Below are 24,075 nucleotides of genomic sequence, written 5' to 3'. Positions count from 1 at the left end.
TTCACCAAGACATCCAGTAGTTTCACTGAAGTGGGAGAAAGAGGATGGTTACCGTGACATCATTGCTATTATTTAAATGAAACTGCTAGGAGAGAGTATAATTGTTAGTAAAAGCCCCCAACCCTCAGAGTTTCCCCTCCTCCTCTGGCATTTTATGACGTGTCACCCGCGATAAATGTAAGCAGAATTATGTCGATCCGAGTAGCCTGCTGTATAACCAAAATGTCGCATCTACAGGTCAGCAAGGAAATGCAGAGGAAAATTACTGTGTTCAAGAGATTGTTGTTTGAGAAAATATACATATCTATGAGTTTAGGGTGCTGATGTTCAAACTTTTTCTCTTTATAAATGTGACTGTGTGTGTGTTTGTGTGTCTTTGAGTAAACGGAGAGTTCTATAAACGCTTGTGCGCATCCTCTGTAATATCCCCGTGATTGTACATTGAAGGCGGCCATGTAATCGTTACATGGCGCTGGCTTAATGCAGTTAACAGAGAACTAATGGGTCGTCTATGTCAGAAGCATGCATCTGTTTTTTAATCCCGTCACGTAACTAATTGGTTTTGTACCAGTCTGAGGCTTCCACCTTTATCCATCGTGGATGCTCTTGTCCAAGAAAACCATTTCAACCACTTTTGGTTCCTGATCATTGCTAAAATGACCCCCCTTCTTTCTCTGCAACTATTCTTTATTTTTTAAAGCCTATTTTCGTATTTAACAATAATAATGAACAATTCTGGCTGTACAGAAACTCAGTTGAAATGATCCGGTGAGCTCTCACTTTGGTCCTTGCTGAGAACTATAATCTCAAATACTGGATATGATCGGACTTGGTCGCGGGCTCCAAGCTGCAGGAGACCGAAGCTACTTTTTCGTGCCGAGATTGCACCTTCTTTCTAGCCTGGAGCGTGCGCGCTGCACGCGCGCGCACACACACACACACACACTCTCTCTCTCTCTCTTCCCCGTAATAACAAGTTGAGGGGGTGCCCAAAATGTGAACAGAGATGCAGGGCATATGGATGCCGCCCGGATGAGCGGCGCGGGGCCCAGGGGCTATGGCTAAGGTGGGCGCCGGCGGCCAGGGTGAGGACGCGCTGGGTCTGCGCGGGCTTCCAGCTCTGGTCTGAGACGCGGGCGAGGGTGGCCAGGAGCCCAGGAATGAAATCTAAGTTCCGTGGAGCTTGGAGCCCCTAGATAGCCACCCCTGTCCGGGCGGAGGAGACCTCTCCGCTGTCCAGCTCGAGCGTGGAGCGGCCTCCGGCGCTCGCTCTGGCGGGGCAGAAGCCTGCGAAGGGGGTCCCGCGGCGCTTTTGTACTGCCCCGCCTGGGCCAGCCGCGATCTGACGCACCGGCTCCCCCGGGACGCTGGGGGCGTCGCACTGCAGCTGGGTGGGGAGCAATTTATTCCTCGCCGTCCCATCCCAGCCCATCTTCGGTTACTCCACCCTACCCCTCCCTTCCCTCCTCCTCCTCTACCTACGCCTTCACTACCTCAGATTCTCCACCTCCTCTTCATCCTCCATCCCCCTTGGACTTCTCTCTCCCCCTCTCTCCTCCCGCCCTCCTCCCTTCCCTCTCCCCTCCCTCTCATCTCTGAATAAGCAAGCTTTTGCCTCTAAAAGTCTCAAGTAATCCTCGTGTGTGACAGAGGGAGAGAGAGAGGAAGGGGGGGGAGAGAGAGATGAGGGAGGGGGGAGAGAGAGAGAGAGAGAGAGGGAGAGAGAGAGAGAGAGAGGGAGAGAGAGAGAGAGAGGCAGGCGAGCCCGCCGAGAGGAGCAGCAGGCAGGAGGGGAATCTGGCACAACGGCTGGGAGAGGAAACTTGACGCTTCAGGGCCACCATTTGCCAGGGCCTCAATCGAGGTAAGTACCCTGGGGACAGCGGAGTTCGATTCCTGGCAGGGTCCAGCCTCCACCCATAGCCCAGGCCCAAGAGATGGGCACCATTTCCTGGGGCTACTCAAATAATGATAAAAATGGAGATGGGGTGCGAGCGGGCGGGCGGGGTGGGCTGCGACAGCGGGCTGGGATCTGGCCGTACCGCGGGTCAGGATCAAGAAGATGCTGTGAACCTGGGAAGACTGGACTCCAGGCTACTGCCCTGAGGCGCCCTATACGTCCTGCCAGGGTTCCAAGCCACTTCAGGGGGGCTTCCCAGTACCCTATTTCTCTCCCTATGCTGCGCGTCCTCACAGCTCCCCTCTTTTACACACCCGCGTGCAAATGACCCCCTGCTCTGTCATGAAGTGACAATTTGCGCCTCGCTCAAACCTTGGAAAGGGAAAGTTTGGCTGCGCAGCTCTGTGGTTCCCTGGAACCTAAACTGGGAACCCAAGACTTGCAGAGGAAATCGACAGTTTTCCTTTTCTCTCTTTTTTTTTTTTTTCAATTACCTTTAATGAAAAATTGTGTGCATTCAAAAAGATTATTGGATTACTATGTCTGATCAGCTGCTGATGACCTACCAATAAGCGTTTAAACACACACTCATATTCGCGCGCGCGCGCACACACACACACACACACACACACACACACAAGGGGGGCTATGTGCAGTGAGAAAGGCCGTCATAAGTAACCAAGAATTCAGAGGGAGTCGAGAGAGCTTTTAAATGTGTAAAAGCTGTGTACATGTCCTCCATGTGTACAGAGAGCAGAGGGAGGGGACAGAGGGAGCAAACGTTGGCTCGGCTTTTTCTCTGTGCCTGTGTGTTTCGTGTGTTGTCAGCTGGCTCTGGTTTCTAAGCGCTGAACGCTGCCAGGGGCGGGGGCCGGCATCCACCATCCACCTCGGCACCCTAGTGGCGAAACAGGACTCATTTGTTTGGTGCAGAGCGGTGACGACCTAGAAGAGACTTAAGTGTGGTTAGGTCGGCCCCCTGCCATCCATTACACCTGCAGCAGATGGCTCAAGTGGTAGAATGGTTTTGTTTGCAGGGATCAAGAAGGGAGGAGGGAGAGGCTAGAGCCTCGCCCCACCCTAGGGAAGCACGATAAAGAACCAAAGACATGAAAGAAGCTATATTCCTACTAGCAAAAGCAATAATGTTGCCACGGTCCGTGAGTGAACCTGGAACATGTTAGTGACCTTGGTGCCTGACTCCAATTGATGACACGGTAGAATTTTAGGAGCAGTATTTTTTCAAATGACTTTTTTTTTTTTAAATGAAGCACCTACTCCTCCCTACACAGACACAGACAGACAGACAGACAGACAGACAGACAGACAGACAGACAGACACACACACACACACACACACACACACACACACACCTGTCTCCAACCAGATGCACACAGGTGTCCTTGGAGCTCTACTCCCTGAAGCCAAACGTCATTGAGCCCCTGCGGATTTCACCGCAGCTGAAAGGAGGCCACCTCCAAGCTCTGGGAGCCTCTCCCTTCTCCCAAAGTGATCTGTGCCATCAGCCTGCCAGCTACCACACACAAGGCTCTCACCCCATATAACCATCCTGTTGGGATATAACAAGGTTTCAGATAGGTTCATCTCATTTTACATGCAATGATGTGCCTTTTTGATCAATAATCCCATCCTCACATCCCTTCCTTCCTTCATGCTTCTCAACAAGCAGGAAAGGAAGTACACACATGCACTCACACACACACCCTCCCGGGAGAGCCCAGAGAGAGGGCAGGTGTGACAAAGGAACACAGACACAGTCTAATGACAGTTTAGCTTGTCTTCCTTTCTTAATTTACTTGCCAAATAAGAGGAATTTAAAGAGAAATAAATTAAAGAAGGGAAATATATTAAAGACCTAAACAGAACAAGAAGCCTTGCCTCCACCCTTACTTCACACCCACACACCCACACATGCCACTGTAGCAACCATGGATATTCATGGTTTATATGCTTTATATATATCCATTGTATATAACATGGCATATAATATAAAACATGCACATATGCATATTTCTTGTGAATAAGAAACAATTTCAATTGTTTAATTTTCTGTCCAAAGTAAACAAACAATCCTTTAATTGTGGTTTAATATGTTTATGCTTTAGGAGTCATTAGGTATATAGAGAAATTGCACTATTTTTGATACTTAAATTCTAGTTTTCTATTTTGTTTAATGGTAAATCAAAAATATTTAGAGTCAATAAAACCAAAGAATATTAAACAACAGTGAGAATCCACTCTAGCTGAGATTTTCAAGTCATAAATAAAGCTACATTCTAGTAGTGCTTCTTAAGAAAGGAGAGAATTTCAACCCTTGCATTTTCCAAGTTGCCTTCAGTACCCAAAGATACCTCTGAATTGGGTTTGGTTAATGGGTGCTTGCTCGGTGTCCAGTATAATTTAATTTTTCTGTAATAATTTTCTTTTCTATGAAGATTTCCATTACACCAGGAGAAAGCTGACTTTGATATGCAGAGGGGTGCAGGTTTCATTGACAGCAATGTCATTAGGATATAGCTCTGTTTTATTCATCATTAGTAATACAGGTTTATTCATACATCATACAAACTGCTAAGGTCCTGCTCTGGGATATGAATTCATACATTATCAGAACACATTCAGATACACTTGAAGAAAAAATTCTTGCAAAACTGAGTTGAAGAGCTGCCTTCTTGAGCATTTTAGAGAATTTTTAACTAAAAAAAAAAAAATGGAAGAGACTTGATCTAAAACTCTTGACTTCAGGGCACTCAGAGTCCAAAATTATTTAACCAAAACAGAATTAGCAAAACTTTTGTTATTGTAGAGAATGCAGACAAAAATTAAGCCCTAACAAGACCTTCCTCCCCTTTTCCTCAAAACCCTTTAGACCCTAGTTCCAACCACTATCTAAGGCTAAGGGAAATAACTCCTGGGATGAACTTAAACTTTAAATGAAAAGTTTTTTCTTTCTTCTTAATTCTGGGGTTTTAAATGAGTAGTATTTTAAAGAGAAAATCTCAAGGATTCAAATTAGTTCAAATAGCCCCATCTTTGTAGGAGAAGGAATATATTTTAATGTTTAAGCGTGTTAACACCTGAATCACATTCAGTTGGGTTTCTCAAGCCCAGGTGAGTCTCAAAATCCATCACTGAAAACGGAGGCATCTGGGGAGGAAAAGCCTGAGCTCCCTCCTTTCTTTCTCCACCCAGTGCTGGAACCACCTGCATCTCCTTTTCACAGAAGTGGCTATTTGCTTGAGCAGAATGGACTGAGGAGAGAAAGGAAATGTGGAATAAACGAGTTGGTTTCTTTTCATCCTCATCCTTGCTACGTTTTTGTGGGGCCTCGCCTTCCTTTGGCATCACCTTCCTTTTCCCAACTGAGGCCAACAGTCCAAGGATTCACATTCACATTTAGCAGGATCGATCGATCGATCGATCGATATATCTATCAATCATCAGGTCTCGAAAATATCACCACCACCCCAAATTTGCCTTTACTTTCGGTGTAAGTAAGAAGATCATAATCTTTAAAGAAAAGCTACCAAAGCGGCGGTGAGGGCACGCTCAAGGTGCGGGAGGCTGGCGAGTAGGAGGGTTCGATCGGTCCGCTTGCCTGGCGCCGGCCACTACGTATGAGTGTGTCCTTGACTCTTACATGTCCCTTCTTAAGGGAGGATAATGAACTCTCCTCTGATTCTAATTTGTAAAGATATCATCTTTAGGAGGCACCAAAATGGGGGTCGTGGAGAAGAGGCCTGGGTCGTGAACCTGGAGAGGTCAGGGCTCCAGCTTCTGCCTGTATCTCTCTTAAAACCAGGAGAAGGTGGCCAACTGCGTCTGCAGATCCCTCGGTTCCCCAGAAGAAAGAGACTCTGGCTGGAGGCCTTGTGTGCCGGCGCGAGTGTTCAGGCCCATCCTGCAGTCCCCCTAGGGGTCTCTAGAAGCGAAGACTTTGCCTTCCCTTGGGCAAGCGATGCCTGGAGGGGTGGGCCGAGCGTTGGGCACGGGTTGCCGCCGCCTCCCAAATGCATGCTGCGGTGCACCCCTAGTCCAGGGGCGCCCCGACGGCCCCGAAGCGGTGCCCACGCGGCCAGTAGGTGTCGCTGTTCCCCTGCTGGCCGGAGCCGGGAGCCCCGCGCTGGCCCCCGCGCCACTCAGCCTTCCGCGCCGAGCGGGTTCACAAACCCACCAGTGCTCGGGAGAGAGGGCTACTGCCCTCGGGGACCGTCCCCTCGCTCACCTGGCCAAAACCGCAGCGACATTGGCCGGCCTAAGGGAGCGCCTTCGGGGAGAGAAAGAAGGGAGGGGTCTGTTGGGGCAAACGCTGGGCCCCGACGGAAGCGGCTTGAAGCCACCAACTCTCCCTCTTTTCTCTTCACGTGCTGTGGGGCAGCGACTGGGCACTGGGACCATCCTGGTAAAATCTCGAGCCGGGGAATTCGCCTGGGGTCCACATTGGCTTTAAAAATAAACAAGAGGTTGAAATCCCAGCTTCGTGGGAACTAGCCATAGAATAAGGGGAGTCTTTTCAATTTCTTGCCTTAAAAAAAAAAAAAAAAGACAGAAAAAAGGAAAAAAGAAGGAAAAAAGAAAAAAAGAAAAGAAAGAAATCTGGGCCTGGCCACACGCGTGAGCTACCTACCATCTTGTACACACGTCTGTACCCAGAAATGCCGGGTAACCGCGACTTCCCCCATCCCCCGACACAGGAAGGAGTCAGTATTTGGATGTGGTTGTCCTCCCTGAAAGCACTGCTTGCCAAGTATTATTCCCCTTCGGAAACTAGCAGTTAGCACATCTTTGGAGTCTGTATTTAAATTCTAGGTATTGAGAATTCTGCGCCCTTCTTTGGCGTCCTGAGGCCCCCTGCCTTCGGCCTCGGTGTGCCGCGTTAGAGATTATTAATCAGAAGCGTTCTTTTTGTGTGTCTCAAAAGGAGAGGGGTTTGGTTTCTGAATACCAAGAGGGATATTTACAATGGGTACATGGTCTAGGTGACTGAAGATTTTATTACGATTCTGATTTGTTTCGTACGGGGAAATCATTTTTCCAATTTGACGATAGGGAGGGGAACACTGTTGAAACGCTAAATTCGGAAGAGTTATTGAAAGTATGCAAAATGGAACTGGGTATGTATTTAAATTACTGTTTAAAAACCATATGCTCAGTTCAGATGTGGGGACACTTTGCAGTCAAATTTTTAAAAGACCCACACTTTATCTACTTTTTTTTTTTTTGGTAAACGTAATCAACTCGTGAAGAAGAAAACTGTAACAAATATCAAAAAGGAAAGAAAAATTCTTACTGAAATTCCAAAATATTTCGGAGCACTGTTCCTATTCCTGACTGTGGGCCTCGGTCTCGCTGTCTCAGAAGACAAGGCTGGGCAAGTGCCTGAGTCTTCAAGGCAAGTCTTAACATTCTTAACGTGAGGTGGCCAACATCATCTTTAAATGTTATCTCTTTTGCTGTATTTCACAAAATCGGCTCCTTTAGTTAAATCCTGTATCTGTTACACAATTCTAAATAATTATTTTTGATTGAGATGGCATATTAATCATTTGGTGACGTGGGAGAGGGGAGAAACACGTGTCTAATTGGAGGTTGTGAAGTTCAGTGAGGTGGTATTTTTAGCTTGGAAAGTCCAAATTCAGATATTTGGCCATTTCGCCCCCTTCCATCGTTTCCCTACTCCCTCCGTATTTTACTTTCTCTTTCACTCAACCCTTTGGGCTCCTTTCCCCGATTTTGCCCCTTTCCTCGGCTTGTCTCTCTCCCCCTCCCCCCCCACCACCCACAGCGCCTCTCTTTCCTCTCCCTTCTCCTCTTCCCCTCTTCTCCCCCATCTCTCTGTGTGTCTGTATTTCTGTCTCCCCCTCCCCTATTTATTGTCTGATCCTATCAGCCAAGTTAATATAAAAGTAGCAAGTGGGAGGTCCAGTTCCCTCCCTCCTGCGGGCCCAGGGCACTTTGGGGGAGGTGTCGGCCGCTGACATGTTACCGGCCAGAGTGTTGGCCCTTGGTGCAGGGCAAGCCGCCTGCGGGAGAGTAGGGGTCTGAGCGGGTTGCGGGGCTTATTCAAATACCGCCCGCTGCCGCTGTGATTCGCAGGGACTCGGCCTCCATATGGTAATATGGGGCGGGGTGGGGGGGGAGGGTGGAGAGGAGGCGCAGAGGGGAGGGGGGGGGAAGATGGGGGTGAGGGCGGGGTGGGAGGGGGCTCCGGCACCGCGCGCTCGGCTGCGGGGCTGGGACAGAGCACCCGGACCCGCGGTGGCGGCGGCAACGGCGCTACCCACCCTCCATCACAACATCCACCGAACCAGCGAGCCACCGAGCCACCGGCCCCCGGGGTAAGCCATAGCGCGCAAACGGCAGTGACGGTGACGGTTCAGAGGCTTCAGATTACTACCATGCGCCAATAAGGGAGATTAGAAACAGAAAAGGAGATTACAGAGAGATCAGAGATAAGAGGTGTACCTCTCTGTGTCCCTTGTCACACAGCGCGCGCAGGCGCGCGCACACACACATGCGTCTGTACACACATGCATGCCCAGACATCCCTACATGCACACATTCCTTACTACTACCCTCTAAATATATGCACCGACACTGTATGCCTTGCGTCGTGGCCGGTGTGTTTGTCCTGATCCCTGCATAAAGGCGGGCAGGTATGTGCCTGAGTCCAGGCAGGAACAGTCACGCACGATTGAATTGCAGCCAAACTCGGAGACATTTAACCTGCCGAATTGTTTCACTCAGCCGGGTGCCCCCCAGAAACTGGCAGTTCTGCAAGTCGTTGTGGAATCTGCAACTATTCATAAAATGTGCTGAAAATGTACTTTAGGAAACGTAATCTTGCTATATATGGCAAGGTAAGGGCAAATCTAAAGGATAAGTGTATTTCCGTTTTTTAATGTTTTACATGTTGGCATCTGACCACTTTTTATTGGGTGACATATCATGTGAGCACTTTGGTGTAAGCTTGGAAAAACTACAGCCAGAGGAAATGCCATAAGAATTAGGGGTGCTAAAAATGGATGCTGGATAGTCCAGTATGAAAGATGGCATAGAGCTGTAGGTTTAAAATGGGGGAAAAATACATGTGAATATTTATACATGAAAGCAACTGGGGAGGGTGAGTCTTGCCCCGAGTATCTGTGCAGGTAAGTCATTCATAAGAAAACTAATTACCTGTGCATGTACTTGGACTTGTTTAATTGAATAAGCTGCATGTGTACCTCTTTGCTGTTCTTTGTGGCTATGCTATTATGGATTCAGTCTTCTTAAAATAATAGTTTTGGGGAAAATTTTAAAGTGGACTTTATACATATATATTTTCCAGAAGCCATTGTGCTGAATAAATACATTGCCAGGAAGAAAAATCCGACCCTATAAGCAAGATTTCCATTGCTTGAAATCTAACTCAAGGCCTGTATATTTTAGGGCAAATCAACTGGCTTAAAATAGTAAACTGTTATGTTTATTTTTTTTCACTCCGAAGTCACGAATTAAGGACACTTTTCAATCAAGATAACACACCTTGTTTCCAGTCATATTAAGAGAAAAATGAAACTCAGTAAATTTTGAATGAGGCAGATAGGTACAAATACAACATGGTTGAAAATGTCTTCCTTGCAGAAGGCTGTCCGTTGCTGTTTCTACAGATTTTTAAATAGATTTTTTTTTTGCAATAAGAAATGCTAGAAAGCAATAGGGAGGTGAATGCCACACCTTTCAGTTAATCAGCAGAAAAATTCTTTAGAAATCTTTGGAATCACTTCCCTTTATACATACATGATCTCAAAAGCACCGGCCCGAACTGTGTTTTGCTAATATGAAGTTAATTAGACAATCAAACTTTGAGCCTTGAGCGATGGGCATTACAGCCGATCAAGGGGTATGTAAGGAGAGATAAACAAAATGTGTCTTTTCTTTAATGACCAAACCAGGAGGTTATACAGGGCATTACATATATGACAGATGTGCATATTTGGAGCCTTCGATAAACAGAAGCAGGGAGGCAACTGTGTATATTATCGAGCAAGAGACAGCAGCAGACACTTGCCAAAAAATAAAGACAGACAGAAAGGGAGAAGAGAGACAGACATAATAAGATAGCGAGAAAAAAAAAAGGTGGAGAGAATCAATAAAACGATAATCCTGAGCTTTTCGCGAATTAAAAAATGCAAATATACCTTTACATATGCATCAGTATTAAAAATAATACACGCTGGAACCAACAGGAGCGGGAGCGGGAGGAGGAGGAGAGGTGGAGGAGGAGGAGAGGTGGAGGAGGAGGAGGAAAGAATGGAGGCGCCGCGGAGCCCTGATTATGCATGGGCTGGAGCTGCCTCCTCTAACCTGTTCTTCTCCGAGCCGGGCAGCCGGCGGTCCTCAGCCGCCCACAGAACAGGAGCCGAAACAACCGTTTCCGAAGGCTACAGCGTTTATTTTTCTCTTTTGGGGGTTTTGGCGGTTGTTTCAGGGGCTTGCCAACTGGCCCCTTTAATTAAAAGCTTCAATAAAAGGCGATCGCGCCAGGAATGCACAGGCTCCTCTTCGCGCAGGATTTGCATATTTTTTTAATGCCCTAATTTCCTTGATGTATGTAAATGTAGCCGGACGTAGAGGGAGACAGGGAGCTGACGTCAATGGACGTGACCTCGCAGCTAAACCTTGAACGTGAAGCCGGGATGGGGGAAAACACGGAGCGGCAGCCGGCGGAGCCCGCTAGTTCGCGCGGCGGCAACGGCAGTGGCAGATCCCAGGCCCAAGGGGGCCAAGGGAGCCTGTATGTCGACCCCGGGGGAGGACGAATCGCCGCCTTCTTTCTCCACTGCCCGGCTTCCAGCCTCGACAGCCTTCAGGCCGCACAGCAGGCTCTTGTCCTGCGCCTCCAGCCCCACGAAACACACGTTCCCTTGCTTCCTTCAGAAAAACATCACACCCCAAAACAACAAACCAAAAACAACAGATAACGAACCAAATCAAATCCCCAAATGCTTTAGACCAATGCTCTGATAGCTTATCAGAAAGAAGACTCTGACAATGGAACTTGATTTTTTTTTTTTTTTTTTTGGCTTCTCTCCACAAGAAGAGGAGGGGGAGACCTCAGACCACCGCAAATCACTCCTAAAACACGATAAGCTACACGTGTTTCCAGTAGGGAGAGGTAAATCGCCCAGCCGACTGGTGGGGGCTTCTCGTTTCGGTACCTATTTACCTGTGCACTCATTAAGCGCGTCGGCTTCATTAACAGCTATGCCAAGAGCGTGTGCTTTAATGTGATGGGACTGTCAATGTGTGTGTGTGTGTGTGTGTGTGTGTGTGTGTGTTGGGAAGGTGCTTGAGCTAGTGAGCACTGAGGCAGGCGCTGTGAGCGAGACGAGCGAGGGATTAGTGTCTCTACACGGCCACCTCTGGGACTTATGTTCGGGACCATCTAGGCCACATCTCCTGGACTGGAATTTGAATTTCATCCATCTGAAGGCGGGGAGGGGGTCAGAGAAGGCAGTCTCTGAACTGCCAGGCCCTTTCGATTACATTGTCTAGGGTGCTTAAGGTGCGAGAGATTCCGTGGCCGCAGGCCTGGGCGCTGTCTTGCCGGATTTAGCCTGGTGCGCTTTTTCACTTGAAGCTCCGCAGCCTCGGCCAGGGGGTAGCCGCTCTCGGCTACACGGCAGGGAGGTCTTCAGACTCCCCCCACTGCCGGCCCCGCGCGCCAGCGTGTGCGTGCCCGCGCACTAGGCGGGGGGCCGCTGGCACCTCCCTGCGCACATCCGCCCCTGCCTCTGCTCGCTACCCTCTCCTGGGCAGCTAAGAAATGGTCTTCGGCCTCTTCTGGGCCAGGGCGGTGCAGAGACGGGGGCAGAGGGCTGGCTGCGAGCTGGCAAGGAAGGGACGCAGGAGGCCGCGGTCTCGGCTTCCCAGTCCTACTCTTGGCCGCCAAGGCTGCGGTTTCGTCTTTCCACCTCGCAGCCTTAGCTTTGTTTTCCTGACATGCTCGTGGCCACTGGGCCCCACGCCGGCGATGGGAGCGTGTGCGTGTGCGCGGGGGGCGGGCGCGCGCGGCAGGCGGGGGGCCCTCCCGCCAAGGACACGCATGGCTGTATGTCCTCCGGCTGCACTTGGCGGGAAAGCTGGGGGCCGCCGGCGGGGCTGCGAGCCCGCGGCTCTCATTACCTCCTCCCTGCTCCCCCCGGGCCACATTTACATACGGGCCACTCGTCAGAATTTTTACAACGTCCCCCCTCCCGCCCCGGCCGCACACGCGCAGGCTCGGAACAGGCGCCCGCGCGCGCAGACACCCGCCCTCAGGCTGCGGCCGGCCGGGAGCGCGAACAGGCCCTAGGGTGCAAGCTGCCCTCGGCGAGACGGATTCTTGCACCGCCCTCTCGCGCCTACACCCCTGACAGCCTCCCTGATAGTGTTCCAGGAAGCCCACCTTCCCCTCAAGGCTCCCACCCTTCTCTCCCTGCACACTCCCACCCACACCCTCCCACATGTCTCTGCCTCTTTCCTTGGAACACACACACACACACACACACACACACACACACACACACACACACACACACACACGCTTTTTCTTCCCCCTCAAATAGCTAACCAACCCCTATGGGGCGTCCCTGGTACCTTTTGAATAGCTCTGGACTTTACAGAATAAAAATCCTTATAATGTATTGCTGTCTTTAGCCAAACACATTTAACGACACAACAAAAAGAGGGGGAGGAGTGAGGAAGGGGGACTTGAACCAAAAGACCTTTTTTCTTTTTTTAAGTCTGCAAGTCAAAAGGTCATTCTCCAAGTTTGTAAATAAAATTGCAAAGGAGTCCTTAAAAAAGAAAGGAGAGGAAAGAAGGAAGAAAGGTAGAAAAGATCCACAAGTTACATTAAATGATGCACTGGAAAAACAAGACAGGGCTATTTTTTTTAAAGGGGAGGGGGGAGGGTAGCCTAAAGAAATCAAGAGGGGGAAAAACTGAAGGAAAAAAGAAAAAGAGGGAGAAGAAAATAAAAGGTAGAAAAGGCAAAAGAAGTTTCCAAAGAAATGTGTGCTTTGCATCCTACAATAGGAAAATGTAGCCATTGCCCTCCTTCAGACGAGACATTTCTAATTTGTTCCGTCTGTCAGGAGGGGACTATGAGAGGTTTGGGTGCAAATTCATTATCTCTGGCAACGCAGAACGTAGTGTGGGGACTGAAAAAGACCGTGGCAATGGATGAACAATAGGGCTTCAGTTCATCAGTAACAAAAGCAGTGGGGAAATTGGTTGAGTTTCAGAGCACGTCCTCCTCGGCAGAGGGGGCTGGACTAGACCTTGGACAGCCCCCCCAAAAACTTGCCGAGCCTCGCACACACCACTTCACTCTCCACTCCGAGGCTCAGGGAGCAAGTGCCTGGCGTGGGGGGGAAAAGTTATCTTTTTTTCCTCCTTCGTCTTTGGCGCTTTTCTCTCTCTCCCTAGAAGAGAAGATCCGTTTAAACTATTTTAGACGCAATCAAGCAAGAATCACCGTTTGGAATTGAGCGGCAGTTTTAAATGTGCCAAGGAGAGGGATGATCTGAAATTTTTTTTCTCTTTTTTGAGACGCCGAAAGGAGACTGTGTACTGCGGCCGCCCTGTGACTCTGGATCTTGTCTTCTGGCCGGCACCTCGATTCCTGTCCAGCTGGATTGCGGGGCAATACTGCCTGTAGCAGAGAGGAGAGCAAGTGAGTATCGTGGCGGCCCGCAGGCTGCAGCTCGACCGGCGGCGCGGGGCCAGCAGTGCCTGCCGCGGCCCGGCGCCCGCGCTCCTCACCTCGCCAGCAAGCCGTGCCCGCAGAGCCCCGCTGAGGACCACTCCGAGGGCCAGTCCGGGGCTTTGCTTCAGCTAATTGATTGTGTGTCTCGGATGCTAAACCTGTTGATCTCGTGAGTTTTCTGAGCCAGGACGGTTAATTATTCCAGCGGCCTGACCCCCAACTGTAGAAAGATGCCAGGAAATTTTCGCTTTGGAAAGGGGAATTTTGTATATAATTTTGTGTTGTTGGGAATGGGACTTTTCCCTCTTAAACTTAGAGCAAATGCAATTGTATTTTGCGTTCCCGGAGTCAGGATTCGCATTTTGAATAATTCTTTAACCACCTCAAAGTTGCAATTACCTGTCAATGAAGTGAGGATCTAATTGGATTCTGGTGGCAACTTATGTATAGTAGCTAACTAGATCTGGAGGATTTCCGCTTCCCTTTTCTCTTTCCCTTTTGGATTCTGGGAAACAAGAGGCGGCTTTACAGGGTTAACCCAAGTTCGGATTCGTCAAGATGCAACCATCTCTGTTACTTATTGGGACTTGGAGCCATTTCAGCTTCTGACTCTTCTGGTATCCGAGCGGAATCCGGTCTCTCTGTTTGCTAGGAGCCCAGACTCAGCTGAGGGAGGCAAGACCTTCCTTCCTTGGCCTGGAACTGTCTGAGGGAACCCAGAGCGGTGGGAACCCAGACAATGTATTTGCATTAGTGTCTTCGGCGTTTTATCTTACAAATGTACCAGTGGTGTTTGAATGGGGAACTGTCTTGAGGGGTCAGGGCAGCAGTGGAATCGATCAGAAGTTAGTCCGGAGGCTCTGTCAAGTCACGGCCATGGCCGGGGGCTCTCTGGGAGCTGAGGCTGCCTTGGGCCCAGAACGGCGGGGGTCCAGTTTCCTCTCTATCCTAGTGCCTACCTCTGCCGTCCACCCTCCTTCCCCCTCTTTGCACCAGTAATTAGGGTGCTGTCTGGAGAAATGAGCTGTCATAGTCAGCATAATTGAACCAGTGCAGTACTTTCATTTTGCAAAACCAGTAGCCCCACCCCACCACTCCAAAGTAACAATAAACTCTAAGAAAATCATAAAAGAAAAGCAACCTATTTTCATAAGACTTCTTGAATATTGAGTCGTGGGGGATGGGGGAGGGAATAAAAAAAATCCACCACTTTACAGCAATCAGGTTTTACATTATTCATTGATTTACTGGAGGAAATAGCCAATCAGGAGCCATAGATATGAATGCACATCTCACAGTGCTGCCCTTACAGTAAACTATTTGCATCTTTCTAATGGATTAGATATTTACCCAGGGATTCCCATTGTTTGAAAGACCTGGAAATTCAGTGCCTTTAACATTAAAAAAAATATGACTTTGTTTCAGTCTTGAAATTCTTACAGGGAAGAACTCCCTCTCCTCTTTTGTATGGCAGGTTACAGTGTTCAAATCCCTAATGTTTCTTAAGAGTCCCTCTTTCTTCTAAGCTAAAAATAAAAGAAGAAAGAAAAAATTAATTTCCAAACCCCTCCAGATTCTGCATATTTTGCATTCCTATTATCATGCATGTCTCCATTTAAATGCAAATTAGCATATTTAACCCTGTGGGTGCTGAAGCACAGGATACATTGTATTGGGGTTTTCTGGACATTTGGCATTTTAAGGAATCATGGTAATTGCAATCCTTTAAATGAAGCCACATCTAGGCATGATTTTATATATACATATTAAAACTGTGATCATTTGTTTTCTTGACTGTTTTTCAGATGAGACTACAAAGCAGCATAAAATGAATAGACAATCCAACCAACCAAAGGTAATTTTAAAATTTACATTTGATAAAATCAAAGTGATGTACAAGAAAATAGAATATTATTTACTGGGTGGCAGACCTACAGCATATAACATCTCTCCCAGTTCATGCAATAGAAACAATTCCAGAAAAACCTAAGTTTCCATATGTGCAGTTTCACCCCCATAGGTAGCCTATGTATACTATATATCAAGAAGAATGCAAATATAGCCTGTAACTGCTTATAAAAAAGGAACCTGAGGTATAGAAGAAATAATAGGACACTTTTATTAGAAAGTAAGTTAGTCAAGTACCTTGCCTGAACTATTCAAATCACTATAAATTAAATGGCTTTTTAATATGGAAAATGGTAGTCTTGACTGTATTAGTGGACTGTGGTTTGCATGCATGAGAATCATACAAACTCAATATTAAAAAGGGGATTTCAGTGATAGGCCAATTTCTTTATATACTCTGCAGTAGTCTGCATAGGATTCAGAAAAGTGTTCTAAATATTAGTGACAACCTGATGTATTTGCATGTATGGAATAGCATAATTCTGATCTAAATTGTGGAAAATCATAACTTTTCACTCTTAACTTAAGCAGAGATTGTTTATTCCCAAGAAAACCAGGATGTTTCAAATCATGTTTTAGCCATCTGGAGACCTATAAAAAGATTAGAAAACAAGCATGACAATCACGTCCTAATCTACTGGCCATTAATGGGAATTTATTAGAGGATGAGTAGGCTAGCCATATGAATTCAGTATATCTGTCAATATGCAGATTTCAGAAAGGGTATTCTGTAGCTCAGCTAAATAGCTTTTTGTAAAGCAAAAATAACTGAAATAAAAACATCTAGGTGTTAATAGTTGCTCATAACAGTGTATGGCAGACATGGCTAGGAATCTTCAGAGCAGCACAATTGTTTTAATTTGTCTCATATCCTAGATAATAATATAGTCCTTGAAATGTATATGATAAAACCTTGGCGGTATTCAGAATACCAAGGTGCTCAGTGTTAAGCCTTGCTATGTATCTTTTATTTCTTCACACCTTGAAAGCTGATGGAGAGGTAAAATATTTAGTTGGCTATCTACGGTTAATGAACAGACTGCCCATAATCGTTATGTTGGCTAAATCCACTTTTTGGTGCTCTCATAATGAATCTACAGTATATGTGACAGGCAAGAGGCTAGTCCCGGAGTCAGACTGTGTGGCATTGCCAGAGAAGATGCTATTTTAAGACAGTATTTTCTGTAGCTTCTAATTGTAGAAGCATCTCAAATCTTCAGTATCTTGGCTTTCATGATAGTTACTTGGGTTCTAAAAATGCATATAATTGTTAAATGTAGAAATATAGTCACATTAATTTACACAAATATAGTGGTGATACACATACAGACATGCATGCATCATATCTTTCTACTTTCACCAACCCCCACCCATACATATATAAAGCAAAAAAGATGTTCTAAAAATGTCTGACATTTCTTGGGATTTTGACTTAAGGAATTGAATTCATCTGATCATATGCTTGCTTTTTGCAGTACATGCCAAATCACTAATTATTCTGCTTCTAGGTCTTGGAAAGCAAGGCCAAAATACTCTCAGTATTCCAAGGCAGCAAAGCTCATTAGGGTTTTAGATAATGTCAAAATGGCATGTGCCTCAGTGATGTGTTCAGTTCTTACCCAATAGTTTATGTCATGGCTCATAGTTCAAGAAGGAACAGTAACTCTGTGGGAATGTGTTTCTCTGATTTTGTTTGTAGTTTGCATGTATGTTTTATATATAACCCAATGCAGCCATTTCTGATTGTACTTCTTGGCCAAGATTTGATAGGAAAAATAGATGAGTGATTTCCATAGCTTAGTCTTTTCTAAATGATCAGGACAAGAATGCTCACTAAAAAAGTAAATTACAAAAAAATCTAGGGAAAAGTTGGCATCATGCTACTAAATTATATATTTAGTTGGTGTAATATTGCTGTTGAATTCTTAATTGGGGCTTTTCTTAGCAATTCTGGTTTTCTTTACTTGTCAGTCTGTTCTATAGGATTTACATATATGTGCTCTGTATGTAATTTGGCAACCATATTCACACTCATGTCTTAAATGAATAAATTACTGAATTAATGAAAGAGTGTATATTAATTTTGAAAGTGTTTTAGTCACTGGGGAAAATAGTCAACCTATAAAAATGAGAGTATTGTGATAAACTAGTGATGTGTGAAATGAATATGAAGATTTATGACATTCGCATGTGGCATATATTTAAAGAATAGAAATACCACCAAACATAACTCATAATTTTGGAAAAAAGTCCATAAAGTTCATGCAGACTGAATATGCATCTTATGTGGACTGTACCTTAGATGTTCTGTTGAGGGGCCTCTGACTATTAGAACTGTACACATCATAGATGCATTGGACACAGATTACCCATTATAAAGGAGAGAGAAAAAGAAAAGTCATCTTTTAAGTGGTCATATTCACAGTTTAAAAAGTCCTAAAAAAAAAAAAAAAGAAATGAAGCTAATTAATTAATAAAACAATATCCCTTTCTAGATAGAAGAAAGGTGGGGGTGAGGAAGGGGAAGGCGGGGGTAGAGTTATGTATGCTCTTAACATCCAGGTGTATATCTGTCTTTTGAACAAGGTAACAATCCTTCTTTATACAATTTCATAAGGAAGACCAGTACATTTTGCCCTTCTGGGTGAAAATTGATGTTTGAAACTACAGACAAAGGCTCAGCATTTTTATTACAGCAGAGTTGCGTACAACATTAGAAACTATTGCTGCAGTATTTACCTGTGCCACATTCTAAGGCACACCCTATATAGAGTCATTTAAAAAAAAAAGAAAAACAGGATTAAGTCGGCTTGCTTAAGAGCATTCAGTTTGAACTTACAGAACAAAATATGCTGCCCTGTCGCCACGGTACATAGATACAAAACGTGCCTGAGCTGTGAAGCCATTAAAAATACACCACCAGAGCAAATTGTCAATGTAATCACACATCGACTCACTGCGTAATACAGATCTGATTCCCAGCCCCAGAAAGCAAGGCCCTGCTTTAAGCAATACCAAAGTGCCTTCCATCTCTCTGCCCGTGCAATCTGCCAGAAGAGAAATGCAGGTAAAGACGTTCCCCAGATCTGAAATGCTTTTATCTGTCCTTAGAGAGAGATTTCTTCCAGTCTTTGGATATTAGAGCGATCTACACTAGCACCGAGGAGGTAAAAGGCCGCGGGTTGCTTTTCCAGGAGCAGGCGGTAGTGCTAGCGGAAGAGATGTTGATTGAGAAAATAGGACTGTTGCAATGCTGCCGCCGCTGCTGCCGCCGCTGCCGCTGCTCGGGCAGCAGGCGTGGGGCAGTTGGATGATCACTGATGCATATCAATAACCGTGTACTTGAGATTTCTCATGACATCATCATTACCTTGGTCTCCCGCGGTCTCGAACCTTTGACCCCGTCGGGCTGGTCCACGTTTTGGCGGTGAAAGCCCCTCCAATGATGGCCCTTTTCTCCTTCTTTCAGACCCGGGGCAGCAGCACACCAGCAAGACGGCATCTTCTCCTCCCCAGCCTAGAAGCCTTGTGAAATCGAGGATCTTCCCCCCAAAACACACACACACAAGATATGTGCAATCAAGCTGCCACCGCTTGGTAAAAAGCTCATGGTGCCTAACCCAAAAGGATCCGGAGCAGATCCTTGAATCAGCTGTCACTTCTTCTATAGAATGGGATGTTTTTTTTTTCCTTCCTCCTTAACCTGCGCTGGAAATTGCCGTTGGCTTTATACATCTCTATAGAGGGAGGCTAAAGAGTCTTGCGTGAGAATGAAGCAATTTACAATGCAAATAGAGGCCTGTGAAGGGATGGATGCTGCTGCTCACTCCTAACCGCTTGCTGCACTTTAATAGCTGGTTTTATTTTCTGATATTAATAGATGAATTGTTGGCTAACGCTGCCGGAGATTACTTGCTGAAAGGAAAAAAAAAAGTTCGGAATAAACTTTGAAAGCAACAGCTCTCATTTGGATGTTTTAGCCGCACACACAGACAGAAACCAGGTCGTCTTTTCGTGCAAGGAGGAATCTTATGCGCGTCAAGTCTCCTGGAGGACTACTCTTCTGCTCTGCCAGAAAGATCCGGATCTGGAGTCTGGCCCGAAGAAGACAGAGGCTGTGAGGGAAGTGAGTTGTTATCTTTGGTTATCTAGCTGTATGAGTGTATTGGTCTTCATAAAGCTAGATAACCGAAAGTAAAAACTCCTTCAAGATCGCCGGGGAGCGTGTGAGAATGAACTCCAACCAAGAGACAGTAAAAACCAGAAAGGTCAGGAATACTTATTGAATCTAACTTTGTTTGGGGTTTTGTGCTTTCCTTATGATTAAAGGTGGGATTAAAGGAAATTGACACACGTATGCCAAAACATAAAGGTGCAGATATTTTGAAAGAGGTTGTTATAGCTGCGAAGGAGAATTGTAGAGTGCTAATGAGTAAAGAGACACAAACTACAGTTTGTCCTACTTAAAAGCGAAAGTTTACATATGGACTTATTTTCTTTTTCTTAGAAAGCTGTTGTAGGGATGTCTAGTACCTAGTTTGAGAATGATTCCATATACATAGACTGAGGCGCCGTTCCCTTCTGAAGCCCCTCCCCTGAAAAATTGGAAGATTATGCTTGGAAACTGCATGTATTTGTGTTGTATGTCAAATTATATGAAATTAGACATTCAGAAAAGTTAATACTGGAAGGTTAATAATTTGTAGCTACTGAGGACATTGAGCTAGCAGGGAAAGTGCAAAAAAAGAGAAAAAAAGCAAAGGCTGATTTTTATTCTTCTATTCAAAATACAAGGACAGATGCTTCTCTGTTCCAAGAGGGTTTCCTTGAGGAAGCTACTGAAGCAGAAAGACATGATGGAGACGAGATCGCCTCCCCTCTTGTCAAAGTGTTAAAAAAATGTTCTGTCTTACTCTGCGCCTAGCATTGGAAATGAAAGTGACATTTACGCCACAACCCACGTGTGCGCCTCCTCTCTTTTTGTTTAAGGATGATCAGGTCTATCCAGGAAACAGCTCTGGCATCCCAAACTGAAATAATTAGGACGTATATAGACCTGACAAAAATGGAAAGGGGGTGGGGAATCGGAGGGTCTGTCTTGCCTAATTGATTCCGCTAAACGGAATGCAGGAGATGTGAACGGCAGGACGCTCCGATTCCCACGCTCGGGGGCAAGTGGTAAAGCGGGGCCCGGCAGCCTATGACAGACAGCCCTGTTGGGGGGTGGGGGTATGAAAAAAACATCAAGTGCACAAACCATACTCATCTCCATCGCTTAAGAAAGTAGAGGCATTTCCCACCCACAGCCATCTGCAGCCTCCAACTGGTCTGTAGCTGCTGCATACTGTCTGTTAATTTTATAACCGCTGTTTAATCTGTCCATAATTAAGTTTGGCTTCTTTCTTTGGTTGAGATTTTCAATATTTAAGGAAAACTAGTAAAAAAAAAAAAAAGTTCCCCCAAAAGTCCCATTCCCACCTGACCCTCATATCAAATTCTCAGTGCATACTTTTGGCCTTGTGACCACATTTTTGACTTTTGTTTTGGGTGGGTTATATTTAGAAATACTATCTCTATAATAACAGACATTATGATCACCTCCTCAGGCTATTTACCTCTTAACATGGTATATCTAGGAACTTGGCCTAATTATGCCAGCAGACACACACTGGAAGTAAAACTATAAACATCAACCTAAAGAGTGTTGATTCCAGTATGATAAAAGGTTATTCTGGTATAGTCCCAGCTAGATGCCTTCTAAACAGCCATTTTTATGTAATCTAAAAATGACTGTATTTAGGAGAAACTTTGGCACTTTAGAGGTCCCCCGTGACATCTTTTCCACACGTCACCCAGCAAACATTCGTATAGGCATTTAAATATAAATACAAACATGCATTCAAGAATGCCCAAAATGGCTTGTTATTGTCCACATGGCCTAGATTACAGACAATCCCAAATTCCAAACATACAGTTTTTCTTCAGAAGCGTTACACTTTCCTTTGTAGTTTCAACTCCTTGTAAGACTGCAGACTGGAGAAGCCTGTAAAACTACTGTTACATTCAGTTGGAAACTCTGAGAGACTTTATGAACATAAATTCTCAATTTGGCTGCTGAACACGTGCCAAAGTTTTACTACTGTAGTGACCGTTGAGAAGACCCTTGTTTATTTACGTGTGAAGCACTGTTTGTGCAAACAACCTTTCATTGTTAAGTGCCTGTATTCCTTTCATTTACTTCATGTCCAGGGGTGCTATTTACCTAGAACCATTGTCTACTACAATTAACATTTACATTACAAAGTGTGTGGTTTTCTTTCTCAAGGAGGTTCAATTAAGGCAATAAGACGTTTGCTGGGGGAAACCTATTGTTTACTGCAAGCACTCAATGGAGTCAAATTACTGAAGCTTTTGCCTACATCTTGGTCTTTTATGTAAATGTGTTAAATATAACATTTAAGAAAAATAAACAATATTATAATTATGTGTCTGCCATTGTCATATCAAACTTGCTTTGTATCATACTAATGTTACATGACTTATCGATCAATAAAAATACATTTCAATGTTATTATTTTCATTTTATTTTTTGCTGTTCCACTGCTCTTGCTGCAACATGTCCCAATTTTTCTTTTTTCTATTACACATCAAACTTCTGACATTTTGTTTTATTTGTGTGTGTTGAAGAGAGGTACTGTATCTGAGCATGCGTCTGAAGGGTGTCCGAGGTCATCTCTACAGTGACCTTATAATAAGGTGATATTTCTTTGAAATCTGAAATATTCCAAAGGCATGTAGATTTAAGTCAAAAGAAGTGTAAATATCAGTTAAGTAGTTCTTTGAAAGCTAGTTGGAACATTGGCAGAAACCGGATCAAGTTTATTTAGCATACCACTGCATTGTAAAACAGTTGGAGTGAAGTTGCAGGTTGCGTGAGTATGCATGTTAACTAGTGGGAACCGAGCACAGTCTTTGTGAAAGGGGAGCAGCAGATTGCTGTGCAAGGCCAATGTTAAAAAGGCAGCTGAATTTAACACCATCTGGAAGAAAAGATCCCTTCACGACTTTCTCACACCGTCAGACAAAACTAGTGTCTCTTGTTCCGAGCCCTTGTCTATGCAACCATACAATACTGAGTCATTATACTTTTGCTGAGAGAAAATTTGAGAACACAATATGGGTAACCAGTGAATGACCAAGTTTCATTGTGCCCGCTTAAGTCGATTGAAATCTACGTCTAGAGCTATGAATGGTAGTATTGTTTTCCTCACCAGGGCTGTACTAAATGTCAGCACAGTGTAAAGAAAAACTTGAAGTCTGCAAATAACTTACCAGATCTCAATTATAATATTTTCCCACACTAGAACTAATATCATTGCGAGGGGCTACATTGCAGAAAATACAAAAAGAAACGAAAGGAAATAGAGAGTTCATTTAGAAGTTATTTTATCCAGACAAACATTTTAATTTTCTGATGGGAACTTCAATTCAGGCTGTAGGCTGGGTAGAGAAGTGGAATTCATTACTGGGAAGTTCAAGTTACAAAAATGCTTCTTGTGCAATTAAAATAGAATAGAACAAACAACAAGTCCCACCTGAACACCCATCTTCTTAAATATAAAGAGACTCTTCTTGGGGTTTATTTCTTACAGTACTGCTGAGAATTATTGGTATGGATCTAGCTTGAATTGTGCTTTAAATTTTGGCAGACACTGCTCTTTCAAAGTTTGCCACTGTGATTGGCATTGCAAAAGAACATTGTAGATGTACATTTCCAAAAATAGACAACATTCTGGCACCTCCCTAGGTGGAATCTGGTGCCCTCAGGAATACATCTCCCTTTATGTTCCATCCCCTTCCCATTTCCTAACTTTTCTGTTCTCAGGGTGTGTGTGAATCAGTTATTATACTTGGGTTTAAGGTTCACACAATCTATTTGACTGTAAACAGTCAGAAAAAGGAAGCAAAACAGTTCAAAAAGAGTAAAAGGAGTTGGTTGTGTATGTTTTATTAGGATGTCTATTTTAAATATAATTGACTTTGCAATTTTGTTATTGTGTCACCAAGTGTCGCATAGTTCTTAACATGTAAGTGCAAAACAATGAGTAATTGCTGTTTTGCTGAATAATACATCTGAGTTGCCAACGTCAAAGGTATTATTTTGTGTATTTCTAAACACGAACGTTAACTGCAGGTTTTGACATCTAGAATCTTTTCATGAAATACTTAGAAATAAGCCAATAAAATGCCATGTGTAAAAGTAAATATAAAGATATAACCAACTTATTTTCCTTGTCCTACTTTATACCAGAAAATTGACAATGAAAAGTCACCCAATAATGGAATTATAGAGGATATAACATAAAAACAGGCATACAGAAAAATCCAAAACAGCAACAGAAATAGAAATTAGATAGAGGTAAAAAAAAGATATATAGGAAGACTTCTGCAATATCCTTGCAGGATATGAACGAATGTATTCACCAGTATCAGCCCCCCTAGTGCAGT

The 24,075-nt window shown here is 44.9% G+C and overlaps 1 long non-coding RNA gene across 1 annotated transcript; it reads left to right on the top strand.

Moving 5' to 3' along the window:
* Positions 1–13,329: 13,329 nt before the first annotated feature.
* On the top strand, positions 13,330–22,107 carry LOC123618936 (uncharacterized). Its single transcript, XR_006727429.2, has 3 exons — positions 13,330–13,626; positions 15,465–15,514; positions 19,037–22,107. It is a non-coding gene; the product is annotated as an uncharacterized LOC123618936 (long non-coding RNA).
* Positions 22,108–24,075: the final 1,968 nt, after the last annotated feature.

This window comes from Camelus bactrianus, chromosome 3 (genome assembly GCF_048773025.1).
Source record: "Camelus bactrianus isolate YW-2024 breed Bactrian camel chromosome 3, ASM4877302v1, whole genome shotgun sequence".
NCBI lineage: Eukaryota > Metazoa > Chordata > Mammalia > Artiodactyla > Camelidae > Camelus > Camelus bactrianus.
This window is presented reverse-complemented; position numbering and strand designations above follow the sequence as displayed.